The sequence below is a fragment of the Dipodomys merriami genome, unplaced genomic scaffold (assembly GCF_024711535.1).
Source record: "Dipodomys merriami isolate MVZ:Mamm:240054 unplaced genomic scaffold, mDipMer1.0.p SCAF_31, whole genome shotgun sequence".
Classification (NCBI taxonomy): Eukaryota; Metazoa; Chordata; class Mammalia; order Rodentia; family Heteromyidae; genus Dipodomys; species Dipodomys merriami.
Genome location: NW_027204604.1, coordinates 1,877,422 through 1,890,565, shown reverse-complemented (window position 1 = coordinate 1,890,565; position 13,144 = coordinate 1,877,422). Strand labels below are relative to the sequence as shown.

The 13,144-nt window shown below is 43.0% G+C and overlaps 1 protein-coding gene across 4 annotated transcripts in view; it reads right to left on the bottom strand.

The window, feature by feature from the left end:
- The window catches only part of Esrrg (estrogen related receptor gamma), a 612,729-nt gene extending 601,033 nt beyond the window's left edge, over positions 1-11,696 (bottom strand). For 2 of the 4 annotated variants that reach the window (XM_070041489.1, XM_070041499.1), the window contains exon 1: positions 11,435-11,696. The gene's annotated coding sequence lies outside the window, so the exon portion shown is untranslated. Of the gene's footprint in view, positions 1-9,623; positions 9,794-11,434 lie in introns of those variants that run through there. The other 2 variants (XM_070041493.1, XM_070041490.1) reach the window with 2 other exon arrangements.
- Positions 11,697-13,144: the final 1,448 nt, after the last annotated feature.

Sequence of the window (13,144 nt, the reverse complement as noted above, 5' to 3'; positions counted from 1 at the left end):
AGTATAAGATGTAAGTAATCTTCTAAAGGTGGTAACTGTATTTAACTCCTCTTTGTTTAAAGTAATTACAAGAGTAAACTCTATTTAGTCTTTGAACTTAAGGTCAACACTTAGAGATTTAGGGTCTTTTCACAAAGGAGAAAAAAAACTACAATCTTGAAAGGGGGCAAGAAACATTTGTCTCAAGTAGTTAAACAGTCAAGTGGTAACTATCTGAACTTTGAGATATTTCTATATTTCTTGTTTTCACTTTGCCTAATCATAAGAAGGCTTGTATGGTTAAGACTTGCTTCTGAATAAAGTGTGTACTAAACAAAAAATAAAGTAACAAATCTTTAAATAGTACGATGTCCAAGAAAAACAAGTAATTTTCAAAAGCTTCTTTAACAACTGTCCAAGTGCATGCATCAAGGTAGTGATGTGGCAGGTTTCTGGATAATTTGATAAGCGTCAATAATCAAACTATTTAAATCCATCCATCATGTAAAGGAACAACTCTTGAGCAGTCTAAGCAGCTGCCAATTCACTATGTTCTGTTTAGAAGTAGTCACTGCCAGAGAAAAAGAATAAGAAGACAAGGTGGCTGAGTTTGGTTAGCCCACTAAAAATGCCTGCATTCTCATTTTCCTAACAACTGTCTCGATAAAAAGTAGATGATGCATAAGCAGGGGGTATAGTTAAGTCTGCTGGAGAAATCTCCTAACTACACATTGAGCCAAAAGCTGGGAGACTCTCCTCAGATCAGCTGATTCAAGATGGCCTCAGAATCTTTGCAGGACACTAAAACAACTCTTCTGTCTTTACCAATTCCCAGGTGGGGAAACCAGAGACACATCCAGGATGGCTCCATGCCTGAAATCCAATCAATACACTCTGAAGACAGTCAGGGAGCTGGGCTGTATCCCTGAACACCATGACTTTGACTAAATTCTGCCCATTGCTTATCTCAGAGCTCAGTGCTTGCTACGATGTCAAGACAACATACCATCCTGAGGAGGGTGGTACATGGGATTCCATGTTTATGAGATACTCCATGTTTATAACCAGTGCCCAAGCCCTGGGCTTTCCAGGAGCTACAAGATTTCACATAAGTGTTCTGGACATCTCTCACTCTAGGAGTTTTACATTTGGGTTTGGTTTTAGTTTGGGTTTTCTATAAAGAGAGCTGAGTAAGTATAGGAAATATCACATACCATAAATCTAATATTCACAGGACATACTTGTACATACAGGGATCTCATACCTCCTGTGTTCAAGAGAACTGAGCAACCCATTATTCCTTAAGCTTTTCTCCATAGACTGTAAGATGCTTCCATGAAGTCACAGGCCATAATGTTTTCTTTGCTGCTGTTTCTCAAATGCTTCTCATAGTATCTGACATTTTCATGAATAATTAACTATTCTATAGAAGTAGAGTCCCACAGGAAGGACTTTGTAAAACTATGTGGTAGAAACATGATGGTTTATTTTCATGACACATGTTTATATAGAGTACCTTAAAAAAAAAGGATTCCCCAAACTTAAAATTTATTTTGAAATTCTTTCTCTATCTTTCTTTCTCTCTGTGTTTCTCTGCCTCTTTGTCTCTGTTACTCTGTTGCTTTGTCTCTGTCTCTCTCTCTCTCTTTCTTTCTCTCTCTGTGTTTCTTTGCCTCTGTCTCTGTTGCTCTGTCTCTGTCTCTGTCTCTGTTTCTCTGTTTCTCTGTCTCTGTCTCTGTCTCTGTCTCTGTCTCTCTCTCTCTCTCTCTCTCTCTCTCTCTCTCTCTTTCTCTGTGTGTGTGTCTCTCTCTCCTACTAAGGTTTGAACTGATTTTTACACAACTAGGTTGCTTGTTAGACTGATGCTTTACCACTTGACTCCTGCTTTTAGTCCACCATTTTCCTGGTTAACTAGAAATAGAAGTAATAATACTTCCAATCACAATCATCCAAGTCTCAGCCTCTTGAGTAGATGGGATTATAGGAGTATTCTACCATCATCCAGCTTGATGCTGGAGTATAGCTCAGTGACAGAGAGCTTAATCTGGCATGCACAGCCCAAGTTTGATACCCAATACCATAAAGTAAAAATAAATTAAATATTTTTTTTAAAATCTTCCATCTTGTGAAGTAATTACTAAAAGTTCACAGTATTTATGTATAGCCAGAAACTTCCTTATCTCTCTCCTCAGTGTGTGTGTGTGTGTGTGTGTTCGGGTCCTGGGGCTTGAATTTAGGGCCTAGACATTGTCCTGAGCTTTTTGCGCAAGGCTAGTACTATACCACTTGAGCCAGAGCTCTATTTTGGGTTTTTTGTTGTGGGAGGAGAAGGGGTTACTTAGTTCAGAGTCACACTGACTCCTGCTTGGGCTGGCTTTGAACCATGATCCCAGATCTCTGCATCCTAAGTAGTTAGGATTATAGGCATGAGCCACTGGCACCCAGCTTCCCCAAACAATCTTTAGCATAATATCTAAACTAGTAATGCTTAAAATTCTGCTCTGTATAAGAATTTCTTAGGTATATCACTAAAACCTTGGGTCCTGAGGCAGCCCTCACTTCTAGTGCAGGGACCCAGGAATGTACATTTTTACACAAATAATGCAAGTCTATCTGACACAAGCATTCAGGCACCACAAATGATCAGAAGTGCTGACCAGCAGACCCTAGTGGTGAAGAGTCCTGGACTTGATCAAAGGCTGCGTTGGCTTGCTGATGTATACCCTCATTCATTGTTTGGCCCAGGCATAATCTTACTCTCTGTGGAATCCATAACATGTTTCTTAACCTATCCACCTAGCAACCTACCCATCTATCTCGTAGACTTGTAAAAGGAAGGGAGGTCAGTTTTAATACCTAGCAGAGAGGGAGCAAACACACATTGCTCAAAACATAAGTTTGCAGCACTTCAGAGTTCTAAAGTATTCTAATACCTATTGCAACATCGAAGTATGAACAGCATGAAAAGGATTTCTGCTGACTATGCAAAGACAGAGGAAACAGGGCTGGACCAGGAAGACTAGATCCACATCGACCAGCCTGGCAGACAGTTCCACAGCACATTAGGCTCAGGCTTATGGATCCATAATTTGCCAATTCATGGTGAAGATCAAGCTATAGAAAGGACATTGGCCACAGCATATTCATTATTCCTCTGCTTGCTATCAGACCTTCAAAGAACAGACTCTTCAGTCTTAAACAGGCAGATCACTAGAGTAAACACTCCGGTTGGTATTGATGTATTTAGAGAAGGAAAGTGCTTGCTAATAAAGTATTGTCATTAAAAATCATTAGATGATTCAAAACTGGATGTACTGGAATATGTATAATGACACCACACTGGGATATTGTACATATCCATTCTCTCTTCTTTCAGAAGACCTTTTTAGTGACTGAACTGCTGGACCCATTGAGGGACTTGGCCCAAATGTATAGCATAAATATTTGGAAATTACTAAAGACTGAGTCGATTATATCCCAACTTTGTGACATGTTCTGAAGACAACTTCGGGAAGAGATTAGATAGTGCTTGGTAATTACCTCCTGTGCATTAAATAAAACAAAAAACAACTCCCCATATTTTACAATGATTAAAAAAACGACCTAAAAGACAAAGGGATAGACAACTCATCTCCAGTTATTAACAAGATGTCTACAATATTTCCTATTTATACTCATTTGTTTGTTTAGTAAAGTGCCTCAGTTTCCTCATCTATGAAACGGGAAGAAATAATAGTGTCTATTGTGTAGAATTGAGAACTTCATATGTATGATGTGTGTGTGTATGTGTGTGTCTGTCTGTCTATCTGTCTGTTGATCTATCTGTCATCTCTTGTTCTGCCTTTGGAGATTGATCTGAGGGCTTCACATATGCTCAGCAAGAAGTAAAGGCTGGGAAACAAAGTTTCTGTAGAGATCCTTCAAGATTAAGTAGGGATAACAGTTGTGTGCTTACTCATGGGCCACAAAGAAGTGGGTGGGCATTTATGAAGTGTTCAGTGCTTTACTAAATAATCCTCCATAAAATAACACATTCAGAAATCTGGCCCACATACTGACACAGCAGATCAGAGATCTCTAAACATACATTTGCAACAGGTCTTCTCACTCAATAACTAAATATTAAATAAAGACCTGATTCAAAACACAGTATGTTTTATTTTTAATCTGTAAAGTGTCCATAAGTAACTAGTTTTAGATAGTAGAAGTGTTTCCATTCTATAACATCTATTTCTATCTTTACTCTTTTAAATTTTGTCTTAACAATGTTTTGAAATAATTTACTTTCTCTTTGGACTCCAAGACCTTTCTTCCAGGGACTTTACAAGTAGGTCACATGACTTTTGGGGCCTGTGTGCTACCGACTGCTAAGTTAGGAACACCCTGTCAACCTTTGCTTTGATTTTCCTGGTTCTTGTTGGTTTAAGGCAGATCCTTAATGTTATTTAAACAGAGAATATTATTTGAAATTTCTTGGTAGATGAATTTGATAGTGATAATTTTAAAAATAACAATGACTGTCATCTAAAGATAAAAGATCTCATTCACGAAGGTAGACATCTTATCTGAATAAGTCAGGACTTTTTTTAATAAAAAGGTCAATGTAGACTTACATATTTCCTTTCCTTGAACAACAGGAGTAACATTATGTACTCCCTGATAATCTGGATTGGTTAAAGTTGCTTGAGCAGTACAAGAGTCTTCTATTTACCTATGATTCTTTTAAACTGTTTTTGAGTGTGCCAGGTGCTGGAGGCTCACGCCTATAACCCTAGCTATTCAGGAGACAGATCTGAGGAATTGCAGTTCGAAGCCAGCCTAGGCAAGAAAGTCCATGAGACTTCTACCCCCAATTAACCACTAGAAAACCAGAAGTGGGGCTGTGGCTCAAAGTGGTAGAATGCCAGCCTTGAGCAGAAAATGTCAGCGAAAGGGCCTGAATTCAAGCCCCACAACCAAGCCCTCCCCCCTAAATTGTATGTTGTGTCTAATTTGAGCCCTGTTATTAGAAATAGTGACTGCTAAATTGGAATTCCTCAAAATTTAAAACCTCTATGACTTACAGGCATTCTCAAGAAAATAGAAAGTCACAGGAATAAAGAAAATGTAAATATCAACTCATCTAGTTCATACGGTTCTAGTATTTAAAAGACATTAAAACTTTTACAATTCAACATGAAAAAAACAAGTGAGGAAAAAAAGTTAAGGGCTGGGAGCAGCCCTTAATTTAAGTGGAAGAGTACCCACCTAGCAAACTCAAGTTCCTGTGTATAACCAAGAAACAAAACTCACAATTTAGAACTGAGCAAAAGCTCTGAGTAGACACTTCTCCAATGAACAGATACAAATGGCTAAGATGGTCAATATGGTTAGTTCTTAGAGGAATGTAAATTGAACAACAATATGTACATAAATTGAACAACAATATGTACACTCACTCCTACAGTTATCATTAAAAAAAGAAAGAAGGAAGTGGTGATGACATTGGTGACAATGTAGATAAATTAAAGCCCTCATACAATTTTGGCATGAATCTAAAATTGCACATTTGCTGAAGAAAGCAGATTGGTGGGTTACAAAAATCATACACCAGAGAACTTGAAAACATATTGAAACAAAACTTGGCATACAGATGTTCACCCAGCATTCCCGATAACAGTCAAAACGTCCATCTGCTGATGAAAACATAAACCAAGTGGATCCATCCATACAATCCAGGATTGTTCAGCCATAAACACAGGTTACTGCATGAATAAATCTTGAAGTATTGCATCAAGTGAAATTTCACGTATTATGTAATCTCTTTGATATGAAATATTCAGAACAGGTACACCCATGGGGCTGAAGTACATACAGGGCCTAAGAAGGGAGGGAGGAATGATAGGTTTGGAAGTTCGGGTGCTTTAATGCGATTTAAATGGTTAATTGTATGATGTGTGAATTTTGCCACATTTACACAGGTTTCTAGATATTCACACAGTGAGACAAAAGAGAATATTCTCAGGAGAGGATCACCCAGGCTCATGACCATATAAAATGATTTTTATTGAAATGAACTCCAAGAAATGGAAATGAAAGGATTTTTTATTTTGCTTTTGTTTTCCCTCCTTTGTTGCTGTTTTTGTTTTCTGTACCTTTTGTCTTTTATCTAAGTTTATCTCTTTTGTGGAGGGAAACACCAAAATGGTGGGACAAAGGGTAAATAAATATAGCTGTGATACTCACTAGACACTATGCTGAAAAAGAATTATACAACTTATGGTGGAGGCAGTCAGGAGGGAAAAACTGGGAGAAAACAGGGGAAGAGGTAACACTGTTCAAAAAGAAATGTATTCATTACCTGACTTACATAACTGTAACCCCTCTGTATACCATCTTTGTAATAGCAATAAAAAATAAAAATAATAGACATAAATGTGAGTAAAGAACTAAAGAATAAAAGATAAATAATAAAGGAATGAAGAATACATAATGAAAAAACCCTACCTAATATTATGAAAAGTATCAGCATTTTCTCCCATACAATATAATTTCATGATTCTATCACCTGAATAAATTGTCAGTTTTAGTTTTTGTTGTGCTGGAGATCTAATTTAGGGCATCACACACATTAGGTAAGCTCTCTGGCACTGAACTGTACCCCCAGCTCTGATACCAACAATTTCAAAGAGTAAAAACTACATCTCTAAGAGAGTAACTGAAAACTCTCCCATTGCACTTATTTTGGTGTGTCATTCACCATCTGCCCTTACTCTTGAGTGGCACTCTCGTTTTGTCAGTTTGCTAGGAGAAACAACTACATCTCTACTTCTAAATGTTCCCTGTCAAAAGCTTCACCAATCTGACCATCAGCAATATGGGTGGAAACTTCTCCCTTCTAAATGACATTAAAATCTGCAATCTGTAACCACTGTATTAATTACACTGATGAGAATTTTGGAGATCAATGATTAGAATACTTCATTAATTCGAACAACAATGTATCATATTAAAAATAAAAAAACACTGGAAAAAAGTAATTATTAAATATATCTCCCTATTAAAAAAATATATGTGTGTCTCTCTGTGTGTGTGTCACAAACAAGTGTCCTTTTTATTATTAGACTGTTGACAAGAAAATACAGCTTAAATGAACAACTCACTGGAATTTATTATAAGTTTCAGATATAATTTTTCTGAACTGTGCATTTCTGTCAAGTTGCTCATTCAGGTAGAAAAATTAAAATTAAAGTACTTGAGATTTAAATGTTAAAATATTTCAAATATTTCATTTAAGTACATGTTGTAACAGCAGTCGACTTCAAGTTCAGAGAATTACAAAAAAGTAAAAGTATGGTAAAGTTAAAGAGAAGGTCCTGAAATTTAAGTCCAGCTGTCAATTGATTCCAAAAGAATAGCTTCCAAACATACATTAAAACATATTTTTTAAAGAAATCTCAAAGATTTCGACGTAGGAGGTCATTGTTTATCTTTTATGATGTGTGTACTTAAACATTACTATAACCAGACAGATTTCAAATGGGCAAAAAAAAGGGCGGTGAGGATCTGAATAATTCAAGTTTGTTTTTTTAATCCTCACTTTCCTCTCAAGTACAGTATGTCTAATTCAGGTGCAAACCAAGGCAGTTTCAGCCAGAATTACCTAGAGAATTGTGGTACTAATAAGTTGCCTCACAGAAGCTAAACACATCTGGCTCGGGTGCTGTTATTGGAAGGAAATATGAGAAATAAAGAAATTGAAACCAAACTGTCGAAGAGGAATGGGAGCTTGATGGAAAATAAACACTTTACTTGATTTCTAAAATTCAGAAAGACAGAGCTGGCACTGAAGACTACAGGTTGCCTAGCTGTCCGAAGTTCCTATACTGACAGGCTCAACTAGAATATACACCTCCACCACATTAGTCACCTACATTAAAAATAAAGGCCCATAAAAGAAATCTAAGACCAGTGACATCTAACAGGAGGAAGAGGGAGTTAGTCAAAATCCTTTGTCCAATAGAGCACTCCATTTTATCTGGGTTTTCTCCTCACCTTTTATTCCTGCCATCCCTGTTTCGGGCTTCAGTTCTTTTCTTTTTTCTTTTTTTTTTTTTTTTTAGTAAATAATAACTTTATAACATCACTGTTGGTAGGATTACAAAATATTATTGGAGGATATGGACATTCATTAGTATTTATGACATGATAACAAAGACAATTAGTAATATTTTAAACAATATTTCAGTTCTTTTCTTGAAAATGTATAAATTGAGTAATCAATTGAAATCCTACAAGGAGACTAAAGCTGACACCTCTAAGGATAAGAAGTTGCAAGAAGGAGGATAGCCCATTGTGAGCCTCTCCCCTCCAAAAAAAAAAAAAGGGGGGCAGTGTTAGGGTAAGAGTGTAAAAAGAAAAGACCAAAGGTACTGTTCCACCTTTTCAAACTCCCTACCCTGTACCCAGCTTGGTATTTCTTTGTTCTAGTCAAAGGTTTAGTTAGGAAAAGGGAGACATTGAGGAAGTAGAAAAGATGAGCTAGTTTCTGAAGGATTGGAGATGGGGTTGAGAAAGGGAGGTCAGGCAGGTATACTACTGAGGATGTTGGACTGGCACAGTTCAAGTTGGTCATCCCATCCTGTGGTTTCAGCAGCTATGGAAAATACAAATGACAGACTGCTTGGCCTTTCTGTGCTGGATATTTGTAAAATGATGGCCAATAATAGCTTACAACTGTGATGGACGCCATGTAAGAAGATGAAGATCTGGACTCACATGGGCACAGGTAGCTATTGCTGCCAAACTGCACATGGGTCATTTATAGGGGCTTATGGTCATGCACCTGAAGAATTTGGAAAGAACAATCTTTTGTCACTGTATAGATTTCCTTGAAAGTGAAAAGTAAGAGAGAGTAAAACTGCTTCTTCCTTCATGGATTTGGGAACAAGCCTTTCCATACACCACCAAGTTTGCTGTCTAGTTTTGTCTGAATGGTGGAAATGGTATCTCTACTCATACTCAGAGTCACGACTTCTGATCTAGAGTGCAAACTGTAGGTCAAACCAAAGATCCGGGGTTACACAAAAAGCAAGAGACGGGCCAGAAAAGGCCCACTGAGTTACAGAGAAGAGGACAGGGCCCTGCCTGGGGTTCAAGTAGAATTCAGAGCCCAAGGAAGTTTACTTCACTTTGTCAAGCAAAAGAAGCTCCCAAGTTTGAAGATCACATTTTGACAAAGTGGACCAAAGCCTTCTGGCTCACAAATGTCCTAAAATCACTGTGATGTTGGCAAGGACTCTTCTCCCACTACAGCCCAGCAGCCTGACACAGTGTCACCCACCCGAAAGCCCCTGAGTTTATGCCAAGTAAAATTGTCAGAGTGTCTAGAATAGAAGACTTGGCCTTCTCCATCACTGACCAGCATCAGAGCCAAATATTTCACAGCCATGCCTTCAAGAGTCAGGAAGAGAAAAGGGTGAATCAGTTGAATCAATGAACAGGCAGCTTCGACACTGGGGTGAGGTCGGTTGTCTTGGGCTACCTGCTTCTTTTTCTAAACATCTTGGGTTTTTGTTTGTTTGTTCTTTTTGAGGTGAGAAGAAAAGAAATGGCTAGCAACCAGTCCTTTAAAAAATTTTACAGTAACTTTCCTTTTATCTTACCTTTCTTCTCTCTTCTTCACTTCCGTCTTTCTTACTTTGACCTTGTTCTCTCCTTCCATCCCTCCCTTCCCTTTTGGGCTTAGGCAAAAGACCAGCGGCTCAGACAAACCTGCCACAGGAAAACCAAGTGGCATTTACTGTGATGAATGGGGCAGAGGAGAGATTCTAAGTCACAGAACTTCCAGCCCCTGGCATTCTGGCGTCTAGGGCCAGCACCACTGGGTTCTAGCTATAAAGTTGTTCTAAGACCCACCTCTACCCATGTCCCCCTATGCTGCCCAGGGATATTTGCAGAAACTCAACTTTACTTTTGGCAGTTGAATCGCAAGCTATATTGGGCCCCACTGGGCTAAGAATCAAGAATCTGTGCCGCTCAGGACTAGGTGTGGGCGCCCCAGGTCCAGTCTGAACCAGACGGTTTCGGGCAGGAGAAACACTGGAGGGTGGAGGAACCACAGACTGAACACCGCACCTCATATGCATTTCACCTCCTTGGCATGAATAGTGCACACATCCTGAGGCCTAGGTCCTCTCCTTAAGACATTATCACAGGTGTTTGATGTTGGGGGGGGCGTCATACCCTATTACTCTAGTCACATAGGGTGCTTGGGCATTTTGGGGGGGGGGGGTCGGGGCCGTGAACGAGATCAAATGAAGATTCTTACTGTGGTATTCTCTATGCTAGGAGAAAGTGTTGGTGCCTAAGAAATTAATCTGGATGCACGTAGCCAAGGGCACAGGCCCTGGTGCAAAGCCAAGCCCACCTTCACTCACTGGTTCCTAACCCAGCCCTGCGCTCTTATTTTTGTCCAAAGGGATCCAAATTCAGAATTAACTTAAGTTACAACCTTCCTCGTGTCATTCCCCTCAAAGTCATGCTCAGGTCCAGACTAGAAAAGGCGCTTTGACTCACCAAGCCAGAAGCTGAGTGATTGCAAGAAAGCGCCTGGCCGCGGCTGGGCGCGCGCAGCCCTCTCCCGGCGCCAGACGCGCGCCTTTGCGCGCGGGTCGGTCGCTTCCAGCTCGGAGAAACCCCTCCCGGTCTTCCCACCCCATGACACTGGACTTCTGTGACCCAGAGACTTTGTCTGAGGCTTTGGCATTTAGAAAAAGAGGACAAGGTCAAGGCCTATGGAATCACTACCTTTGCGCTTGATCCGCCGCCGGGAAAAGGACTCTCAGCGATCAGTAGGCTACTTGGAATTTGGGGACCTAACCCCGACTTTTCTCCCCCACCCCCAGCCCACGTCCTTTTCCTCCTCCCCTTGTTTTCTGCCCAGAAAGGTTCTGAGATTTTGATTAAGAGATCGTTTCTCGCACCCCCGAAGGATACCCCCAAATGGCTGGATATGTGGGCACCGACCGCATTCTCATTCTTGGGGTGCAGAGTCACTGGGGAGAAAAGGTCTCCCACACACCCGGATGCCCCTAACCTCCCAACCCCAGATCGCGGGGTCGCGTCCCGGGTTGGCTCCAGCACGTGCCTCCCCCCCCCCCAGCCAGCTAGGCACAGGTTTCTCCTTTATAAAGCACGCGCGCCCACCCCCGCCTCCCACGTAAAGACCAGTTTCATCTTGGTATTACTGTTTTTAATCTAGGCGCAAACTCAGCTGGAAGTTGAGCGCTGGCCTGAGACAGAGGTGTCCCGGACCGGCAAAGATGCGGTGGAATAAGGAAACAGAAGGGAGAAATCAAAGCGGGGAGCGGGGAGAGCCGGGGGTGGAAGGGAGAGGAGGCCCGGTGCGCGTGGGGGCGCAGCGCGTGCGGTGCGGCGGGGGGACGGGGGGAGGGTGGTTCAGACGCGAACTCACGCGGTCTGGGGTGCAGCGACTGCGAGCCGGTGGTTTCAGGGGCTCCCCGCGGGCTTCTCCCGGGTGGCCTGCGGCGGGGAGGGCAGAAAAATCAAACAGAGCCAATCACGGGACACACCGAGACGGGCCGCTGGGCGCCGCCAGGACTCGGCTCTCGCTTAGTCCGGGGAAGCGGGCGCGGGGATTCGGGCGGCCGGTGTAGCCTATAAATAGCGAACTTTTAGACGGAATCAACTAACAAATGAGAGGAGCTGTTGTAAACGTTGCGCAGGTTCCCCCTTTCCGGGGACGACCTGACTCTCCTCCCTCCTGGCAGGAGTTGCAAGGGGGGGGGATGTCGGGTTAGAATGTACAGTAGGGCTGTTTGCTTTCGCAAGCGCCCCCCTTCCTCGCTCCTCCGCCCCCCCCCCCCCCCCCCGCCACACAGCCGCTTGGTAGGGCAAAGGCCCCGGAGGCCCAAGCGGCCTCGGGGTGGCTGTAGATGCGAAGGGGAGGTGGAGGACCTCGAACTCGGTTCTCCGCAACAACCCCCCTCTTCCAGGACTCTGAGAACGGTGGAGGCGGAGGGGGGGGAGGCGGTCTGTGGCTGGGGGGGGGGGGTCTGGGAGGGGGTTGGAAGGAAATGCCAAAGGGCGAGTCCAGAAGGCAGGAAAGTGCACTGGAGTACAGGTTTTCTTGCTCAGGGGCAGGATTTATCCTCCAGGGCTAGTCGACCATTCGGTTACTTGGCTTGAACTCTCAGTCCGGCAGGACCTGGAGAGCACAGGCTCACACAGGGGTTCTGTCCTTGTTCTCCTAGGGGAGAAGCAAGGGTCTTTCCCGCCTAGCCTTCTACCTTCCACCCCATGACCCCACGGACGTCTTTTCTCTTGGCTAGCTCTTTGGGAGAGAGTTGATCACGACCCAGAGTGCGCTCTCTCTCTCTCCCTCTCTCCCTCTCCCCCCTCTCTCTTTCTCTCCCTCTCTCTGTTCCTCTTTCTCTCTCCCTCCTGCTCTCCCTTTCCCTCTCTTCCCTCTCACTTTACATGATTTTGGCTAGGGTCAAGCCGTGTGAACGGATTAGCTCGATTTTAATCTTCATTCTAGGTGTTTCCTCAAAAATATAACCTTCGACTACACAGATACCGTGCTCTCTTCCTACTCCTGACACCTCGGTTCACGAGTTGCTTCTCTAAACGTAGCCTGAATGTCCGGGGAGGGGGGGGGGCGGAGACCTACAGGAAAGACAGCCCCAGGGTTGGTGGGAATTGAAGAAGTCGGGAGCCGTGTACGGGGCAGGAGGGGCTGCAGGTGAAAGGAGTTTGCCCCACTCCGTTTGGAGGCTGGATGCTCCCCTCCAGGTCTGGGAGAAGGGCAAACTCCGCCCAATCGGCCCAAAGGAGGCCTCAAAACCGGGCAGCGTCCGACCCTTCAGAAGTCCATACTACTTTACCCCACCTGCGCCCAGACCCGCCATCCAGTGCCCACCCTGGCAAAGGACAAATGTCCATCCGCCTTCGGGACGGAAAGGATCTCCGTCTTGGTGCTTGTGCGAATTTTAAAAGTCCAGATCACGCTTTTCCATCACCGATTCCCACTAGTGACCCCTGCGGGATCGTAGAACTTCTCTGCCCTGGAATCCAGCGGGGTTTGGAAGAAGAGCCAAAAAGGGCTGCGGTGTGAACGGGGGTGTGGGGGGCGGGGAAGTGACCGCCGCTGGCCTCCCGCGCA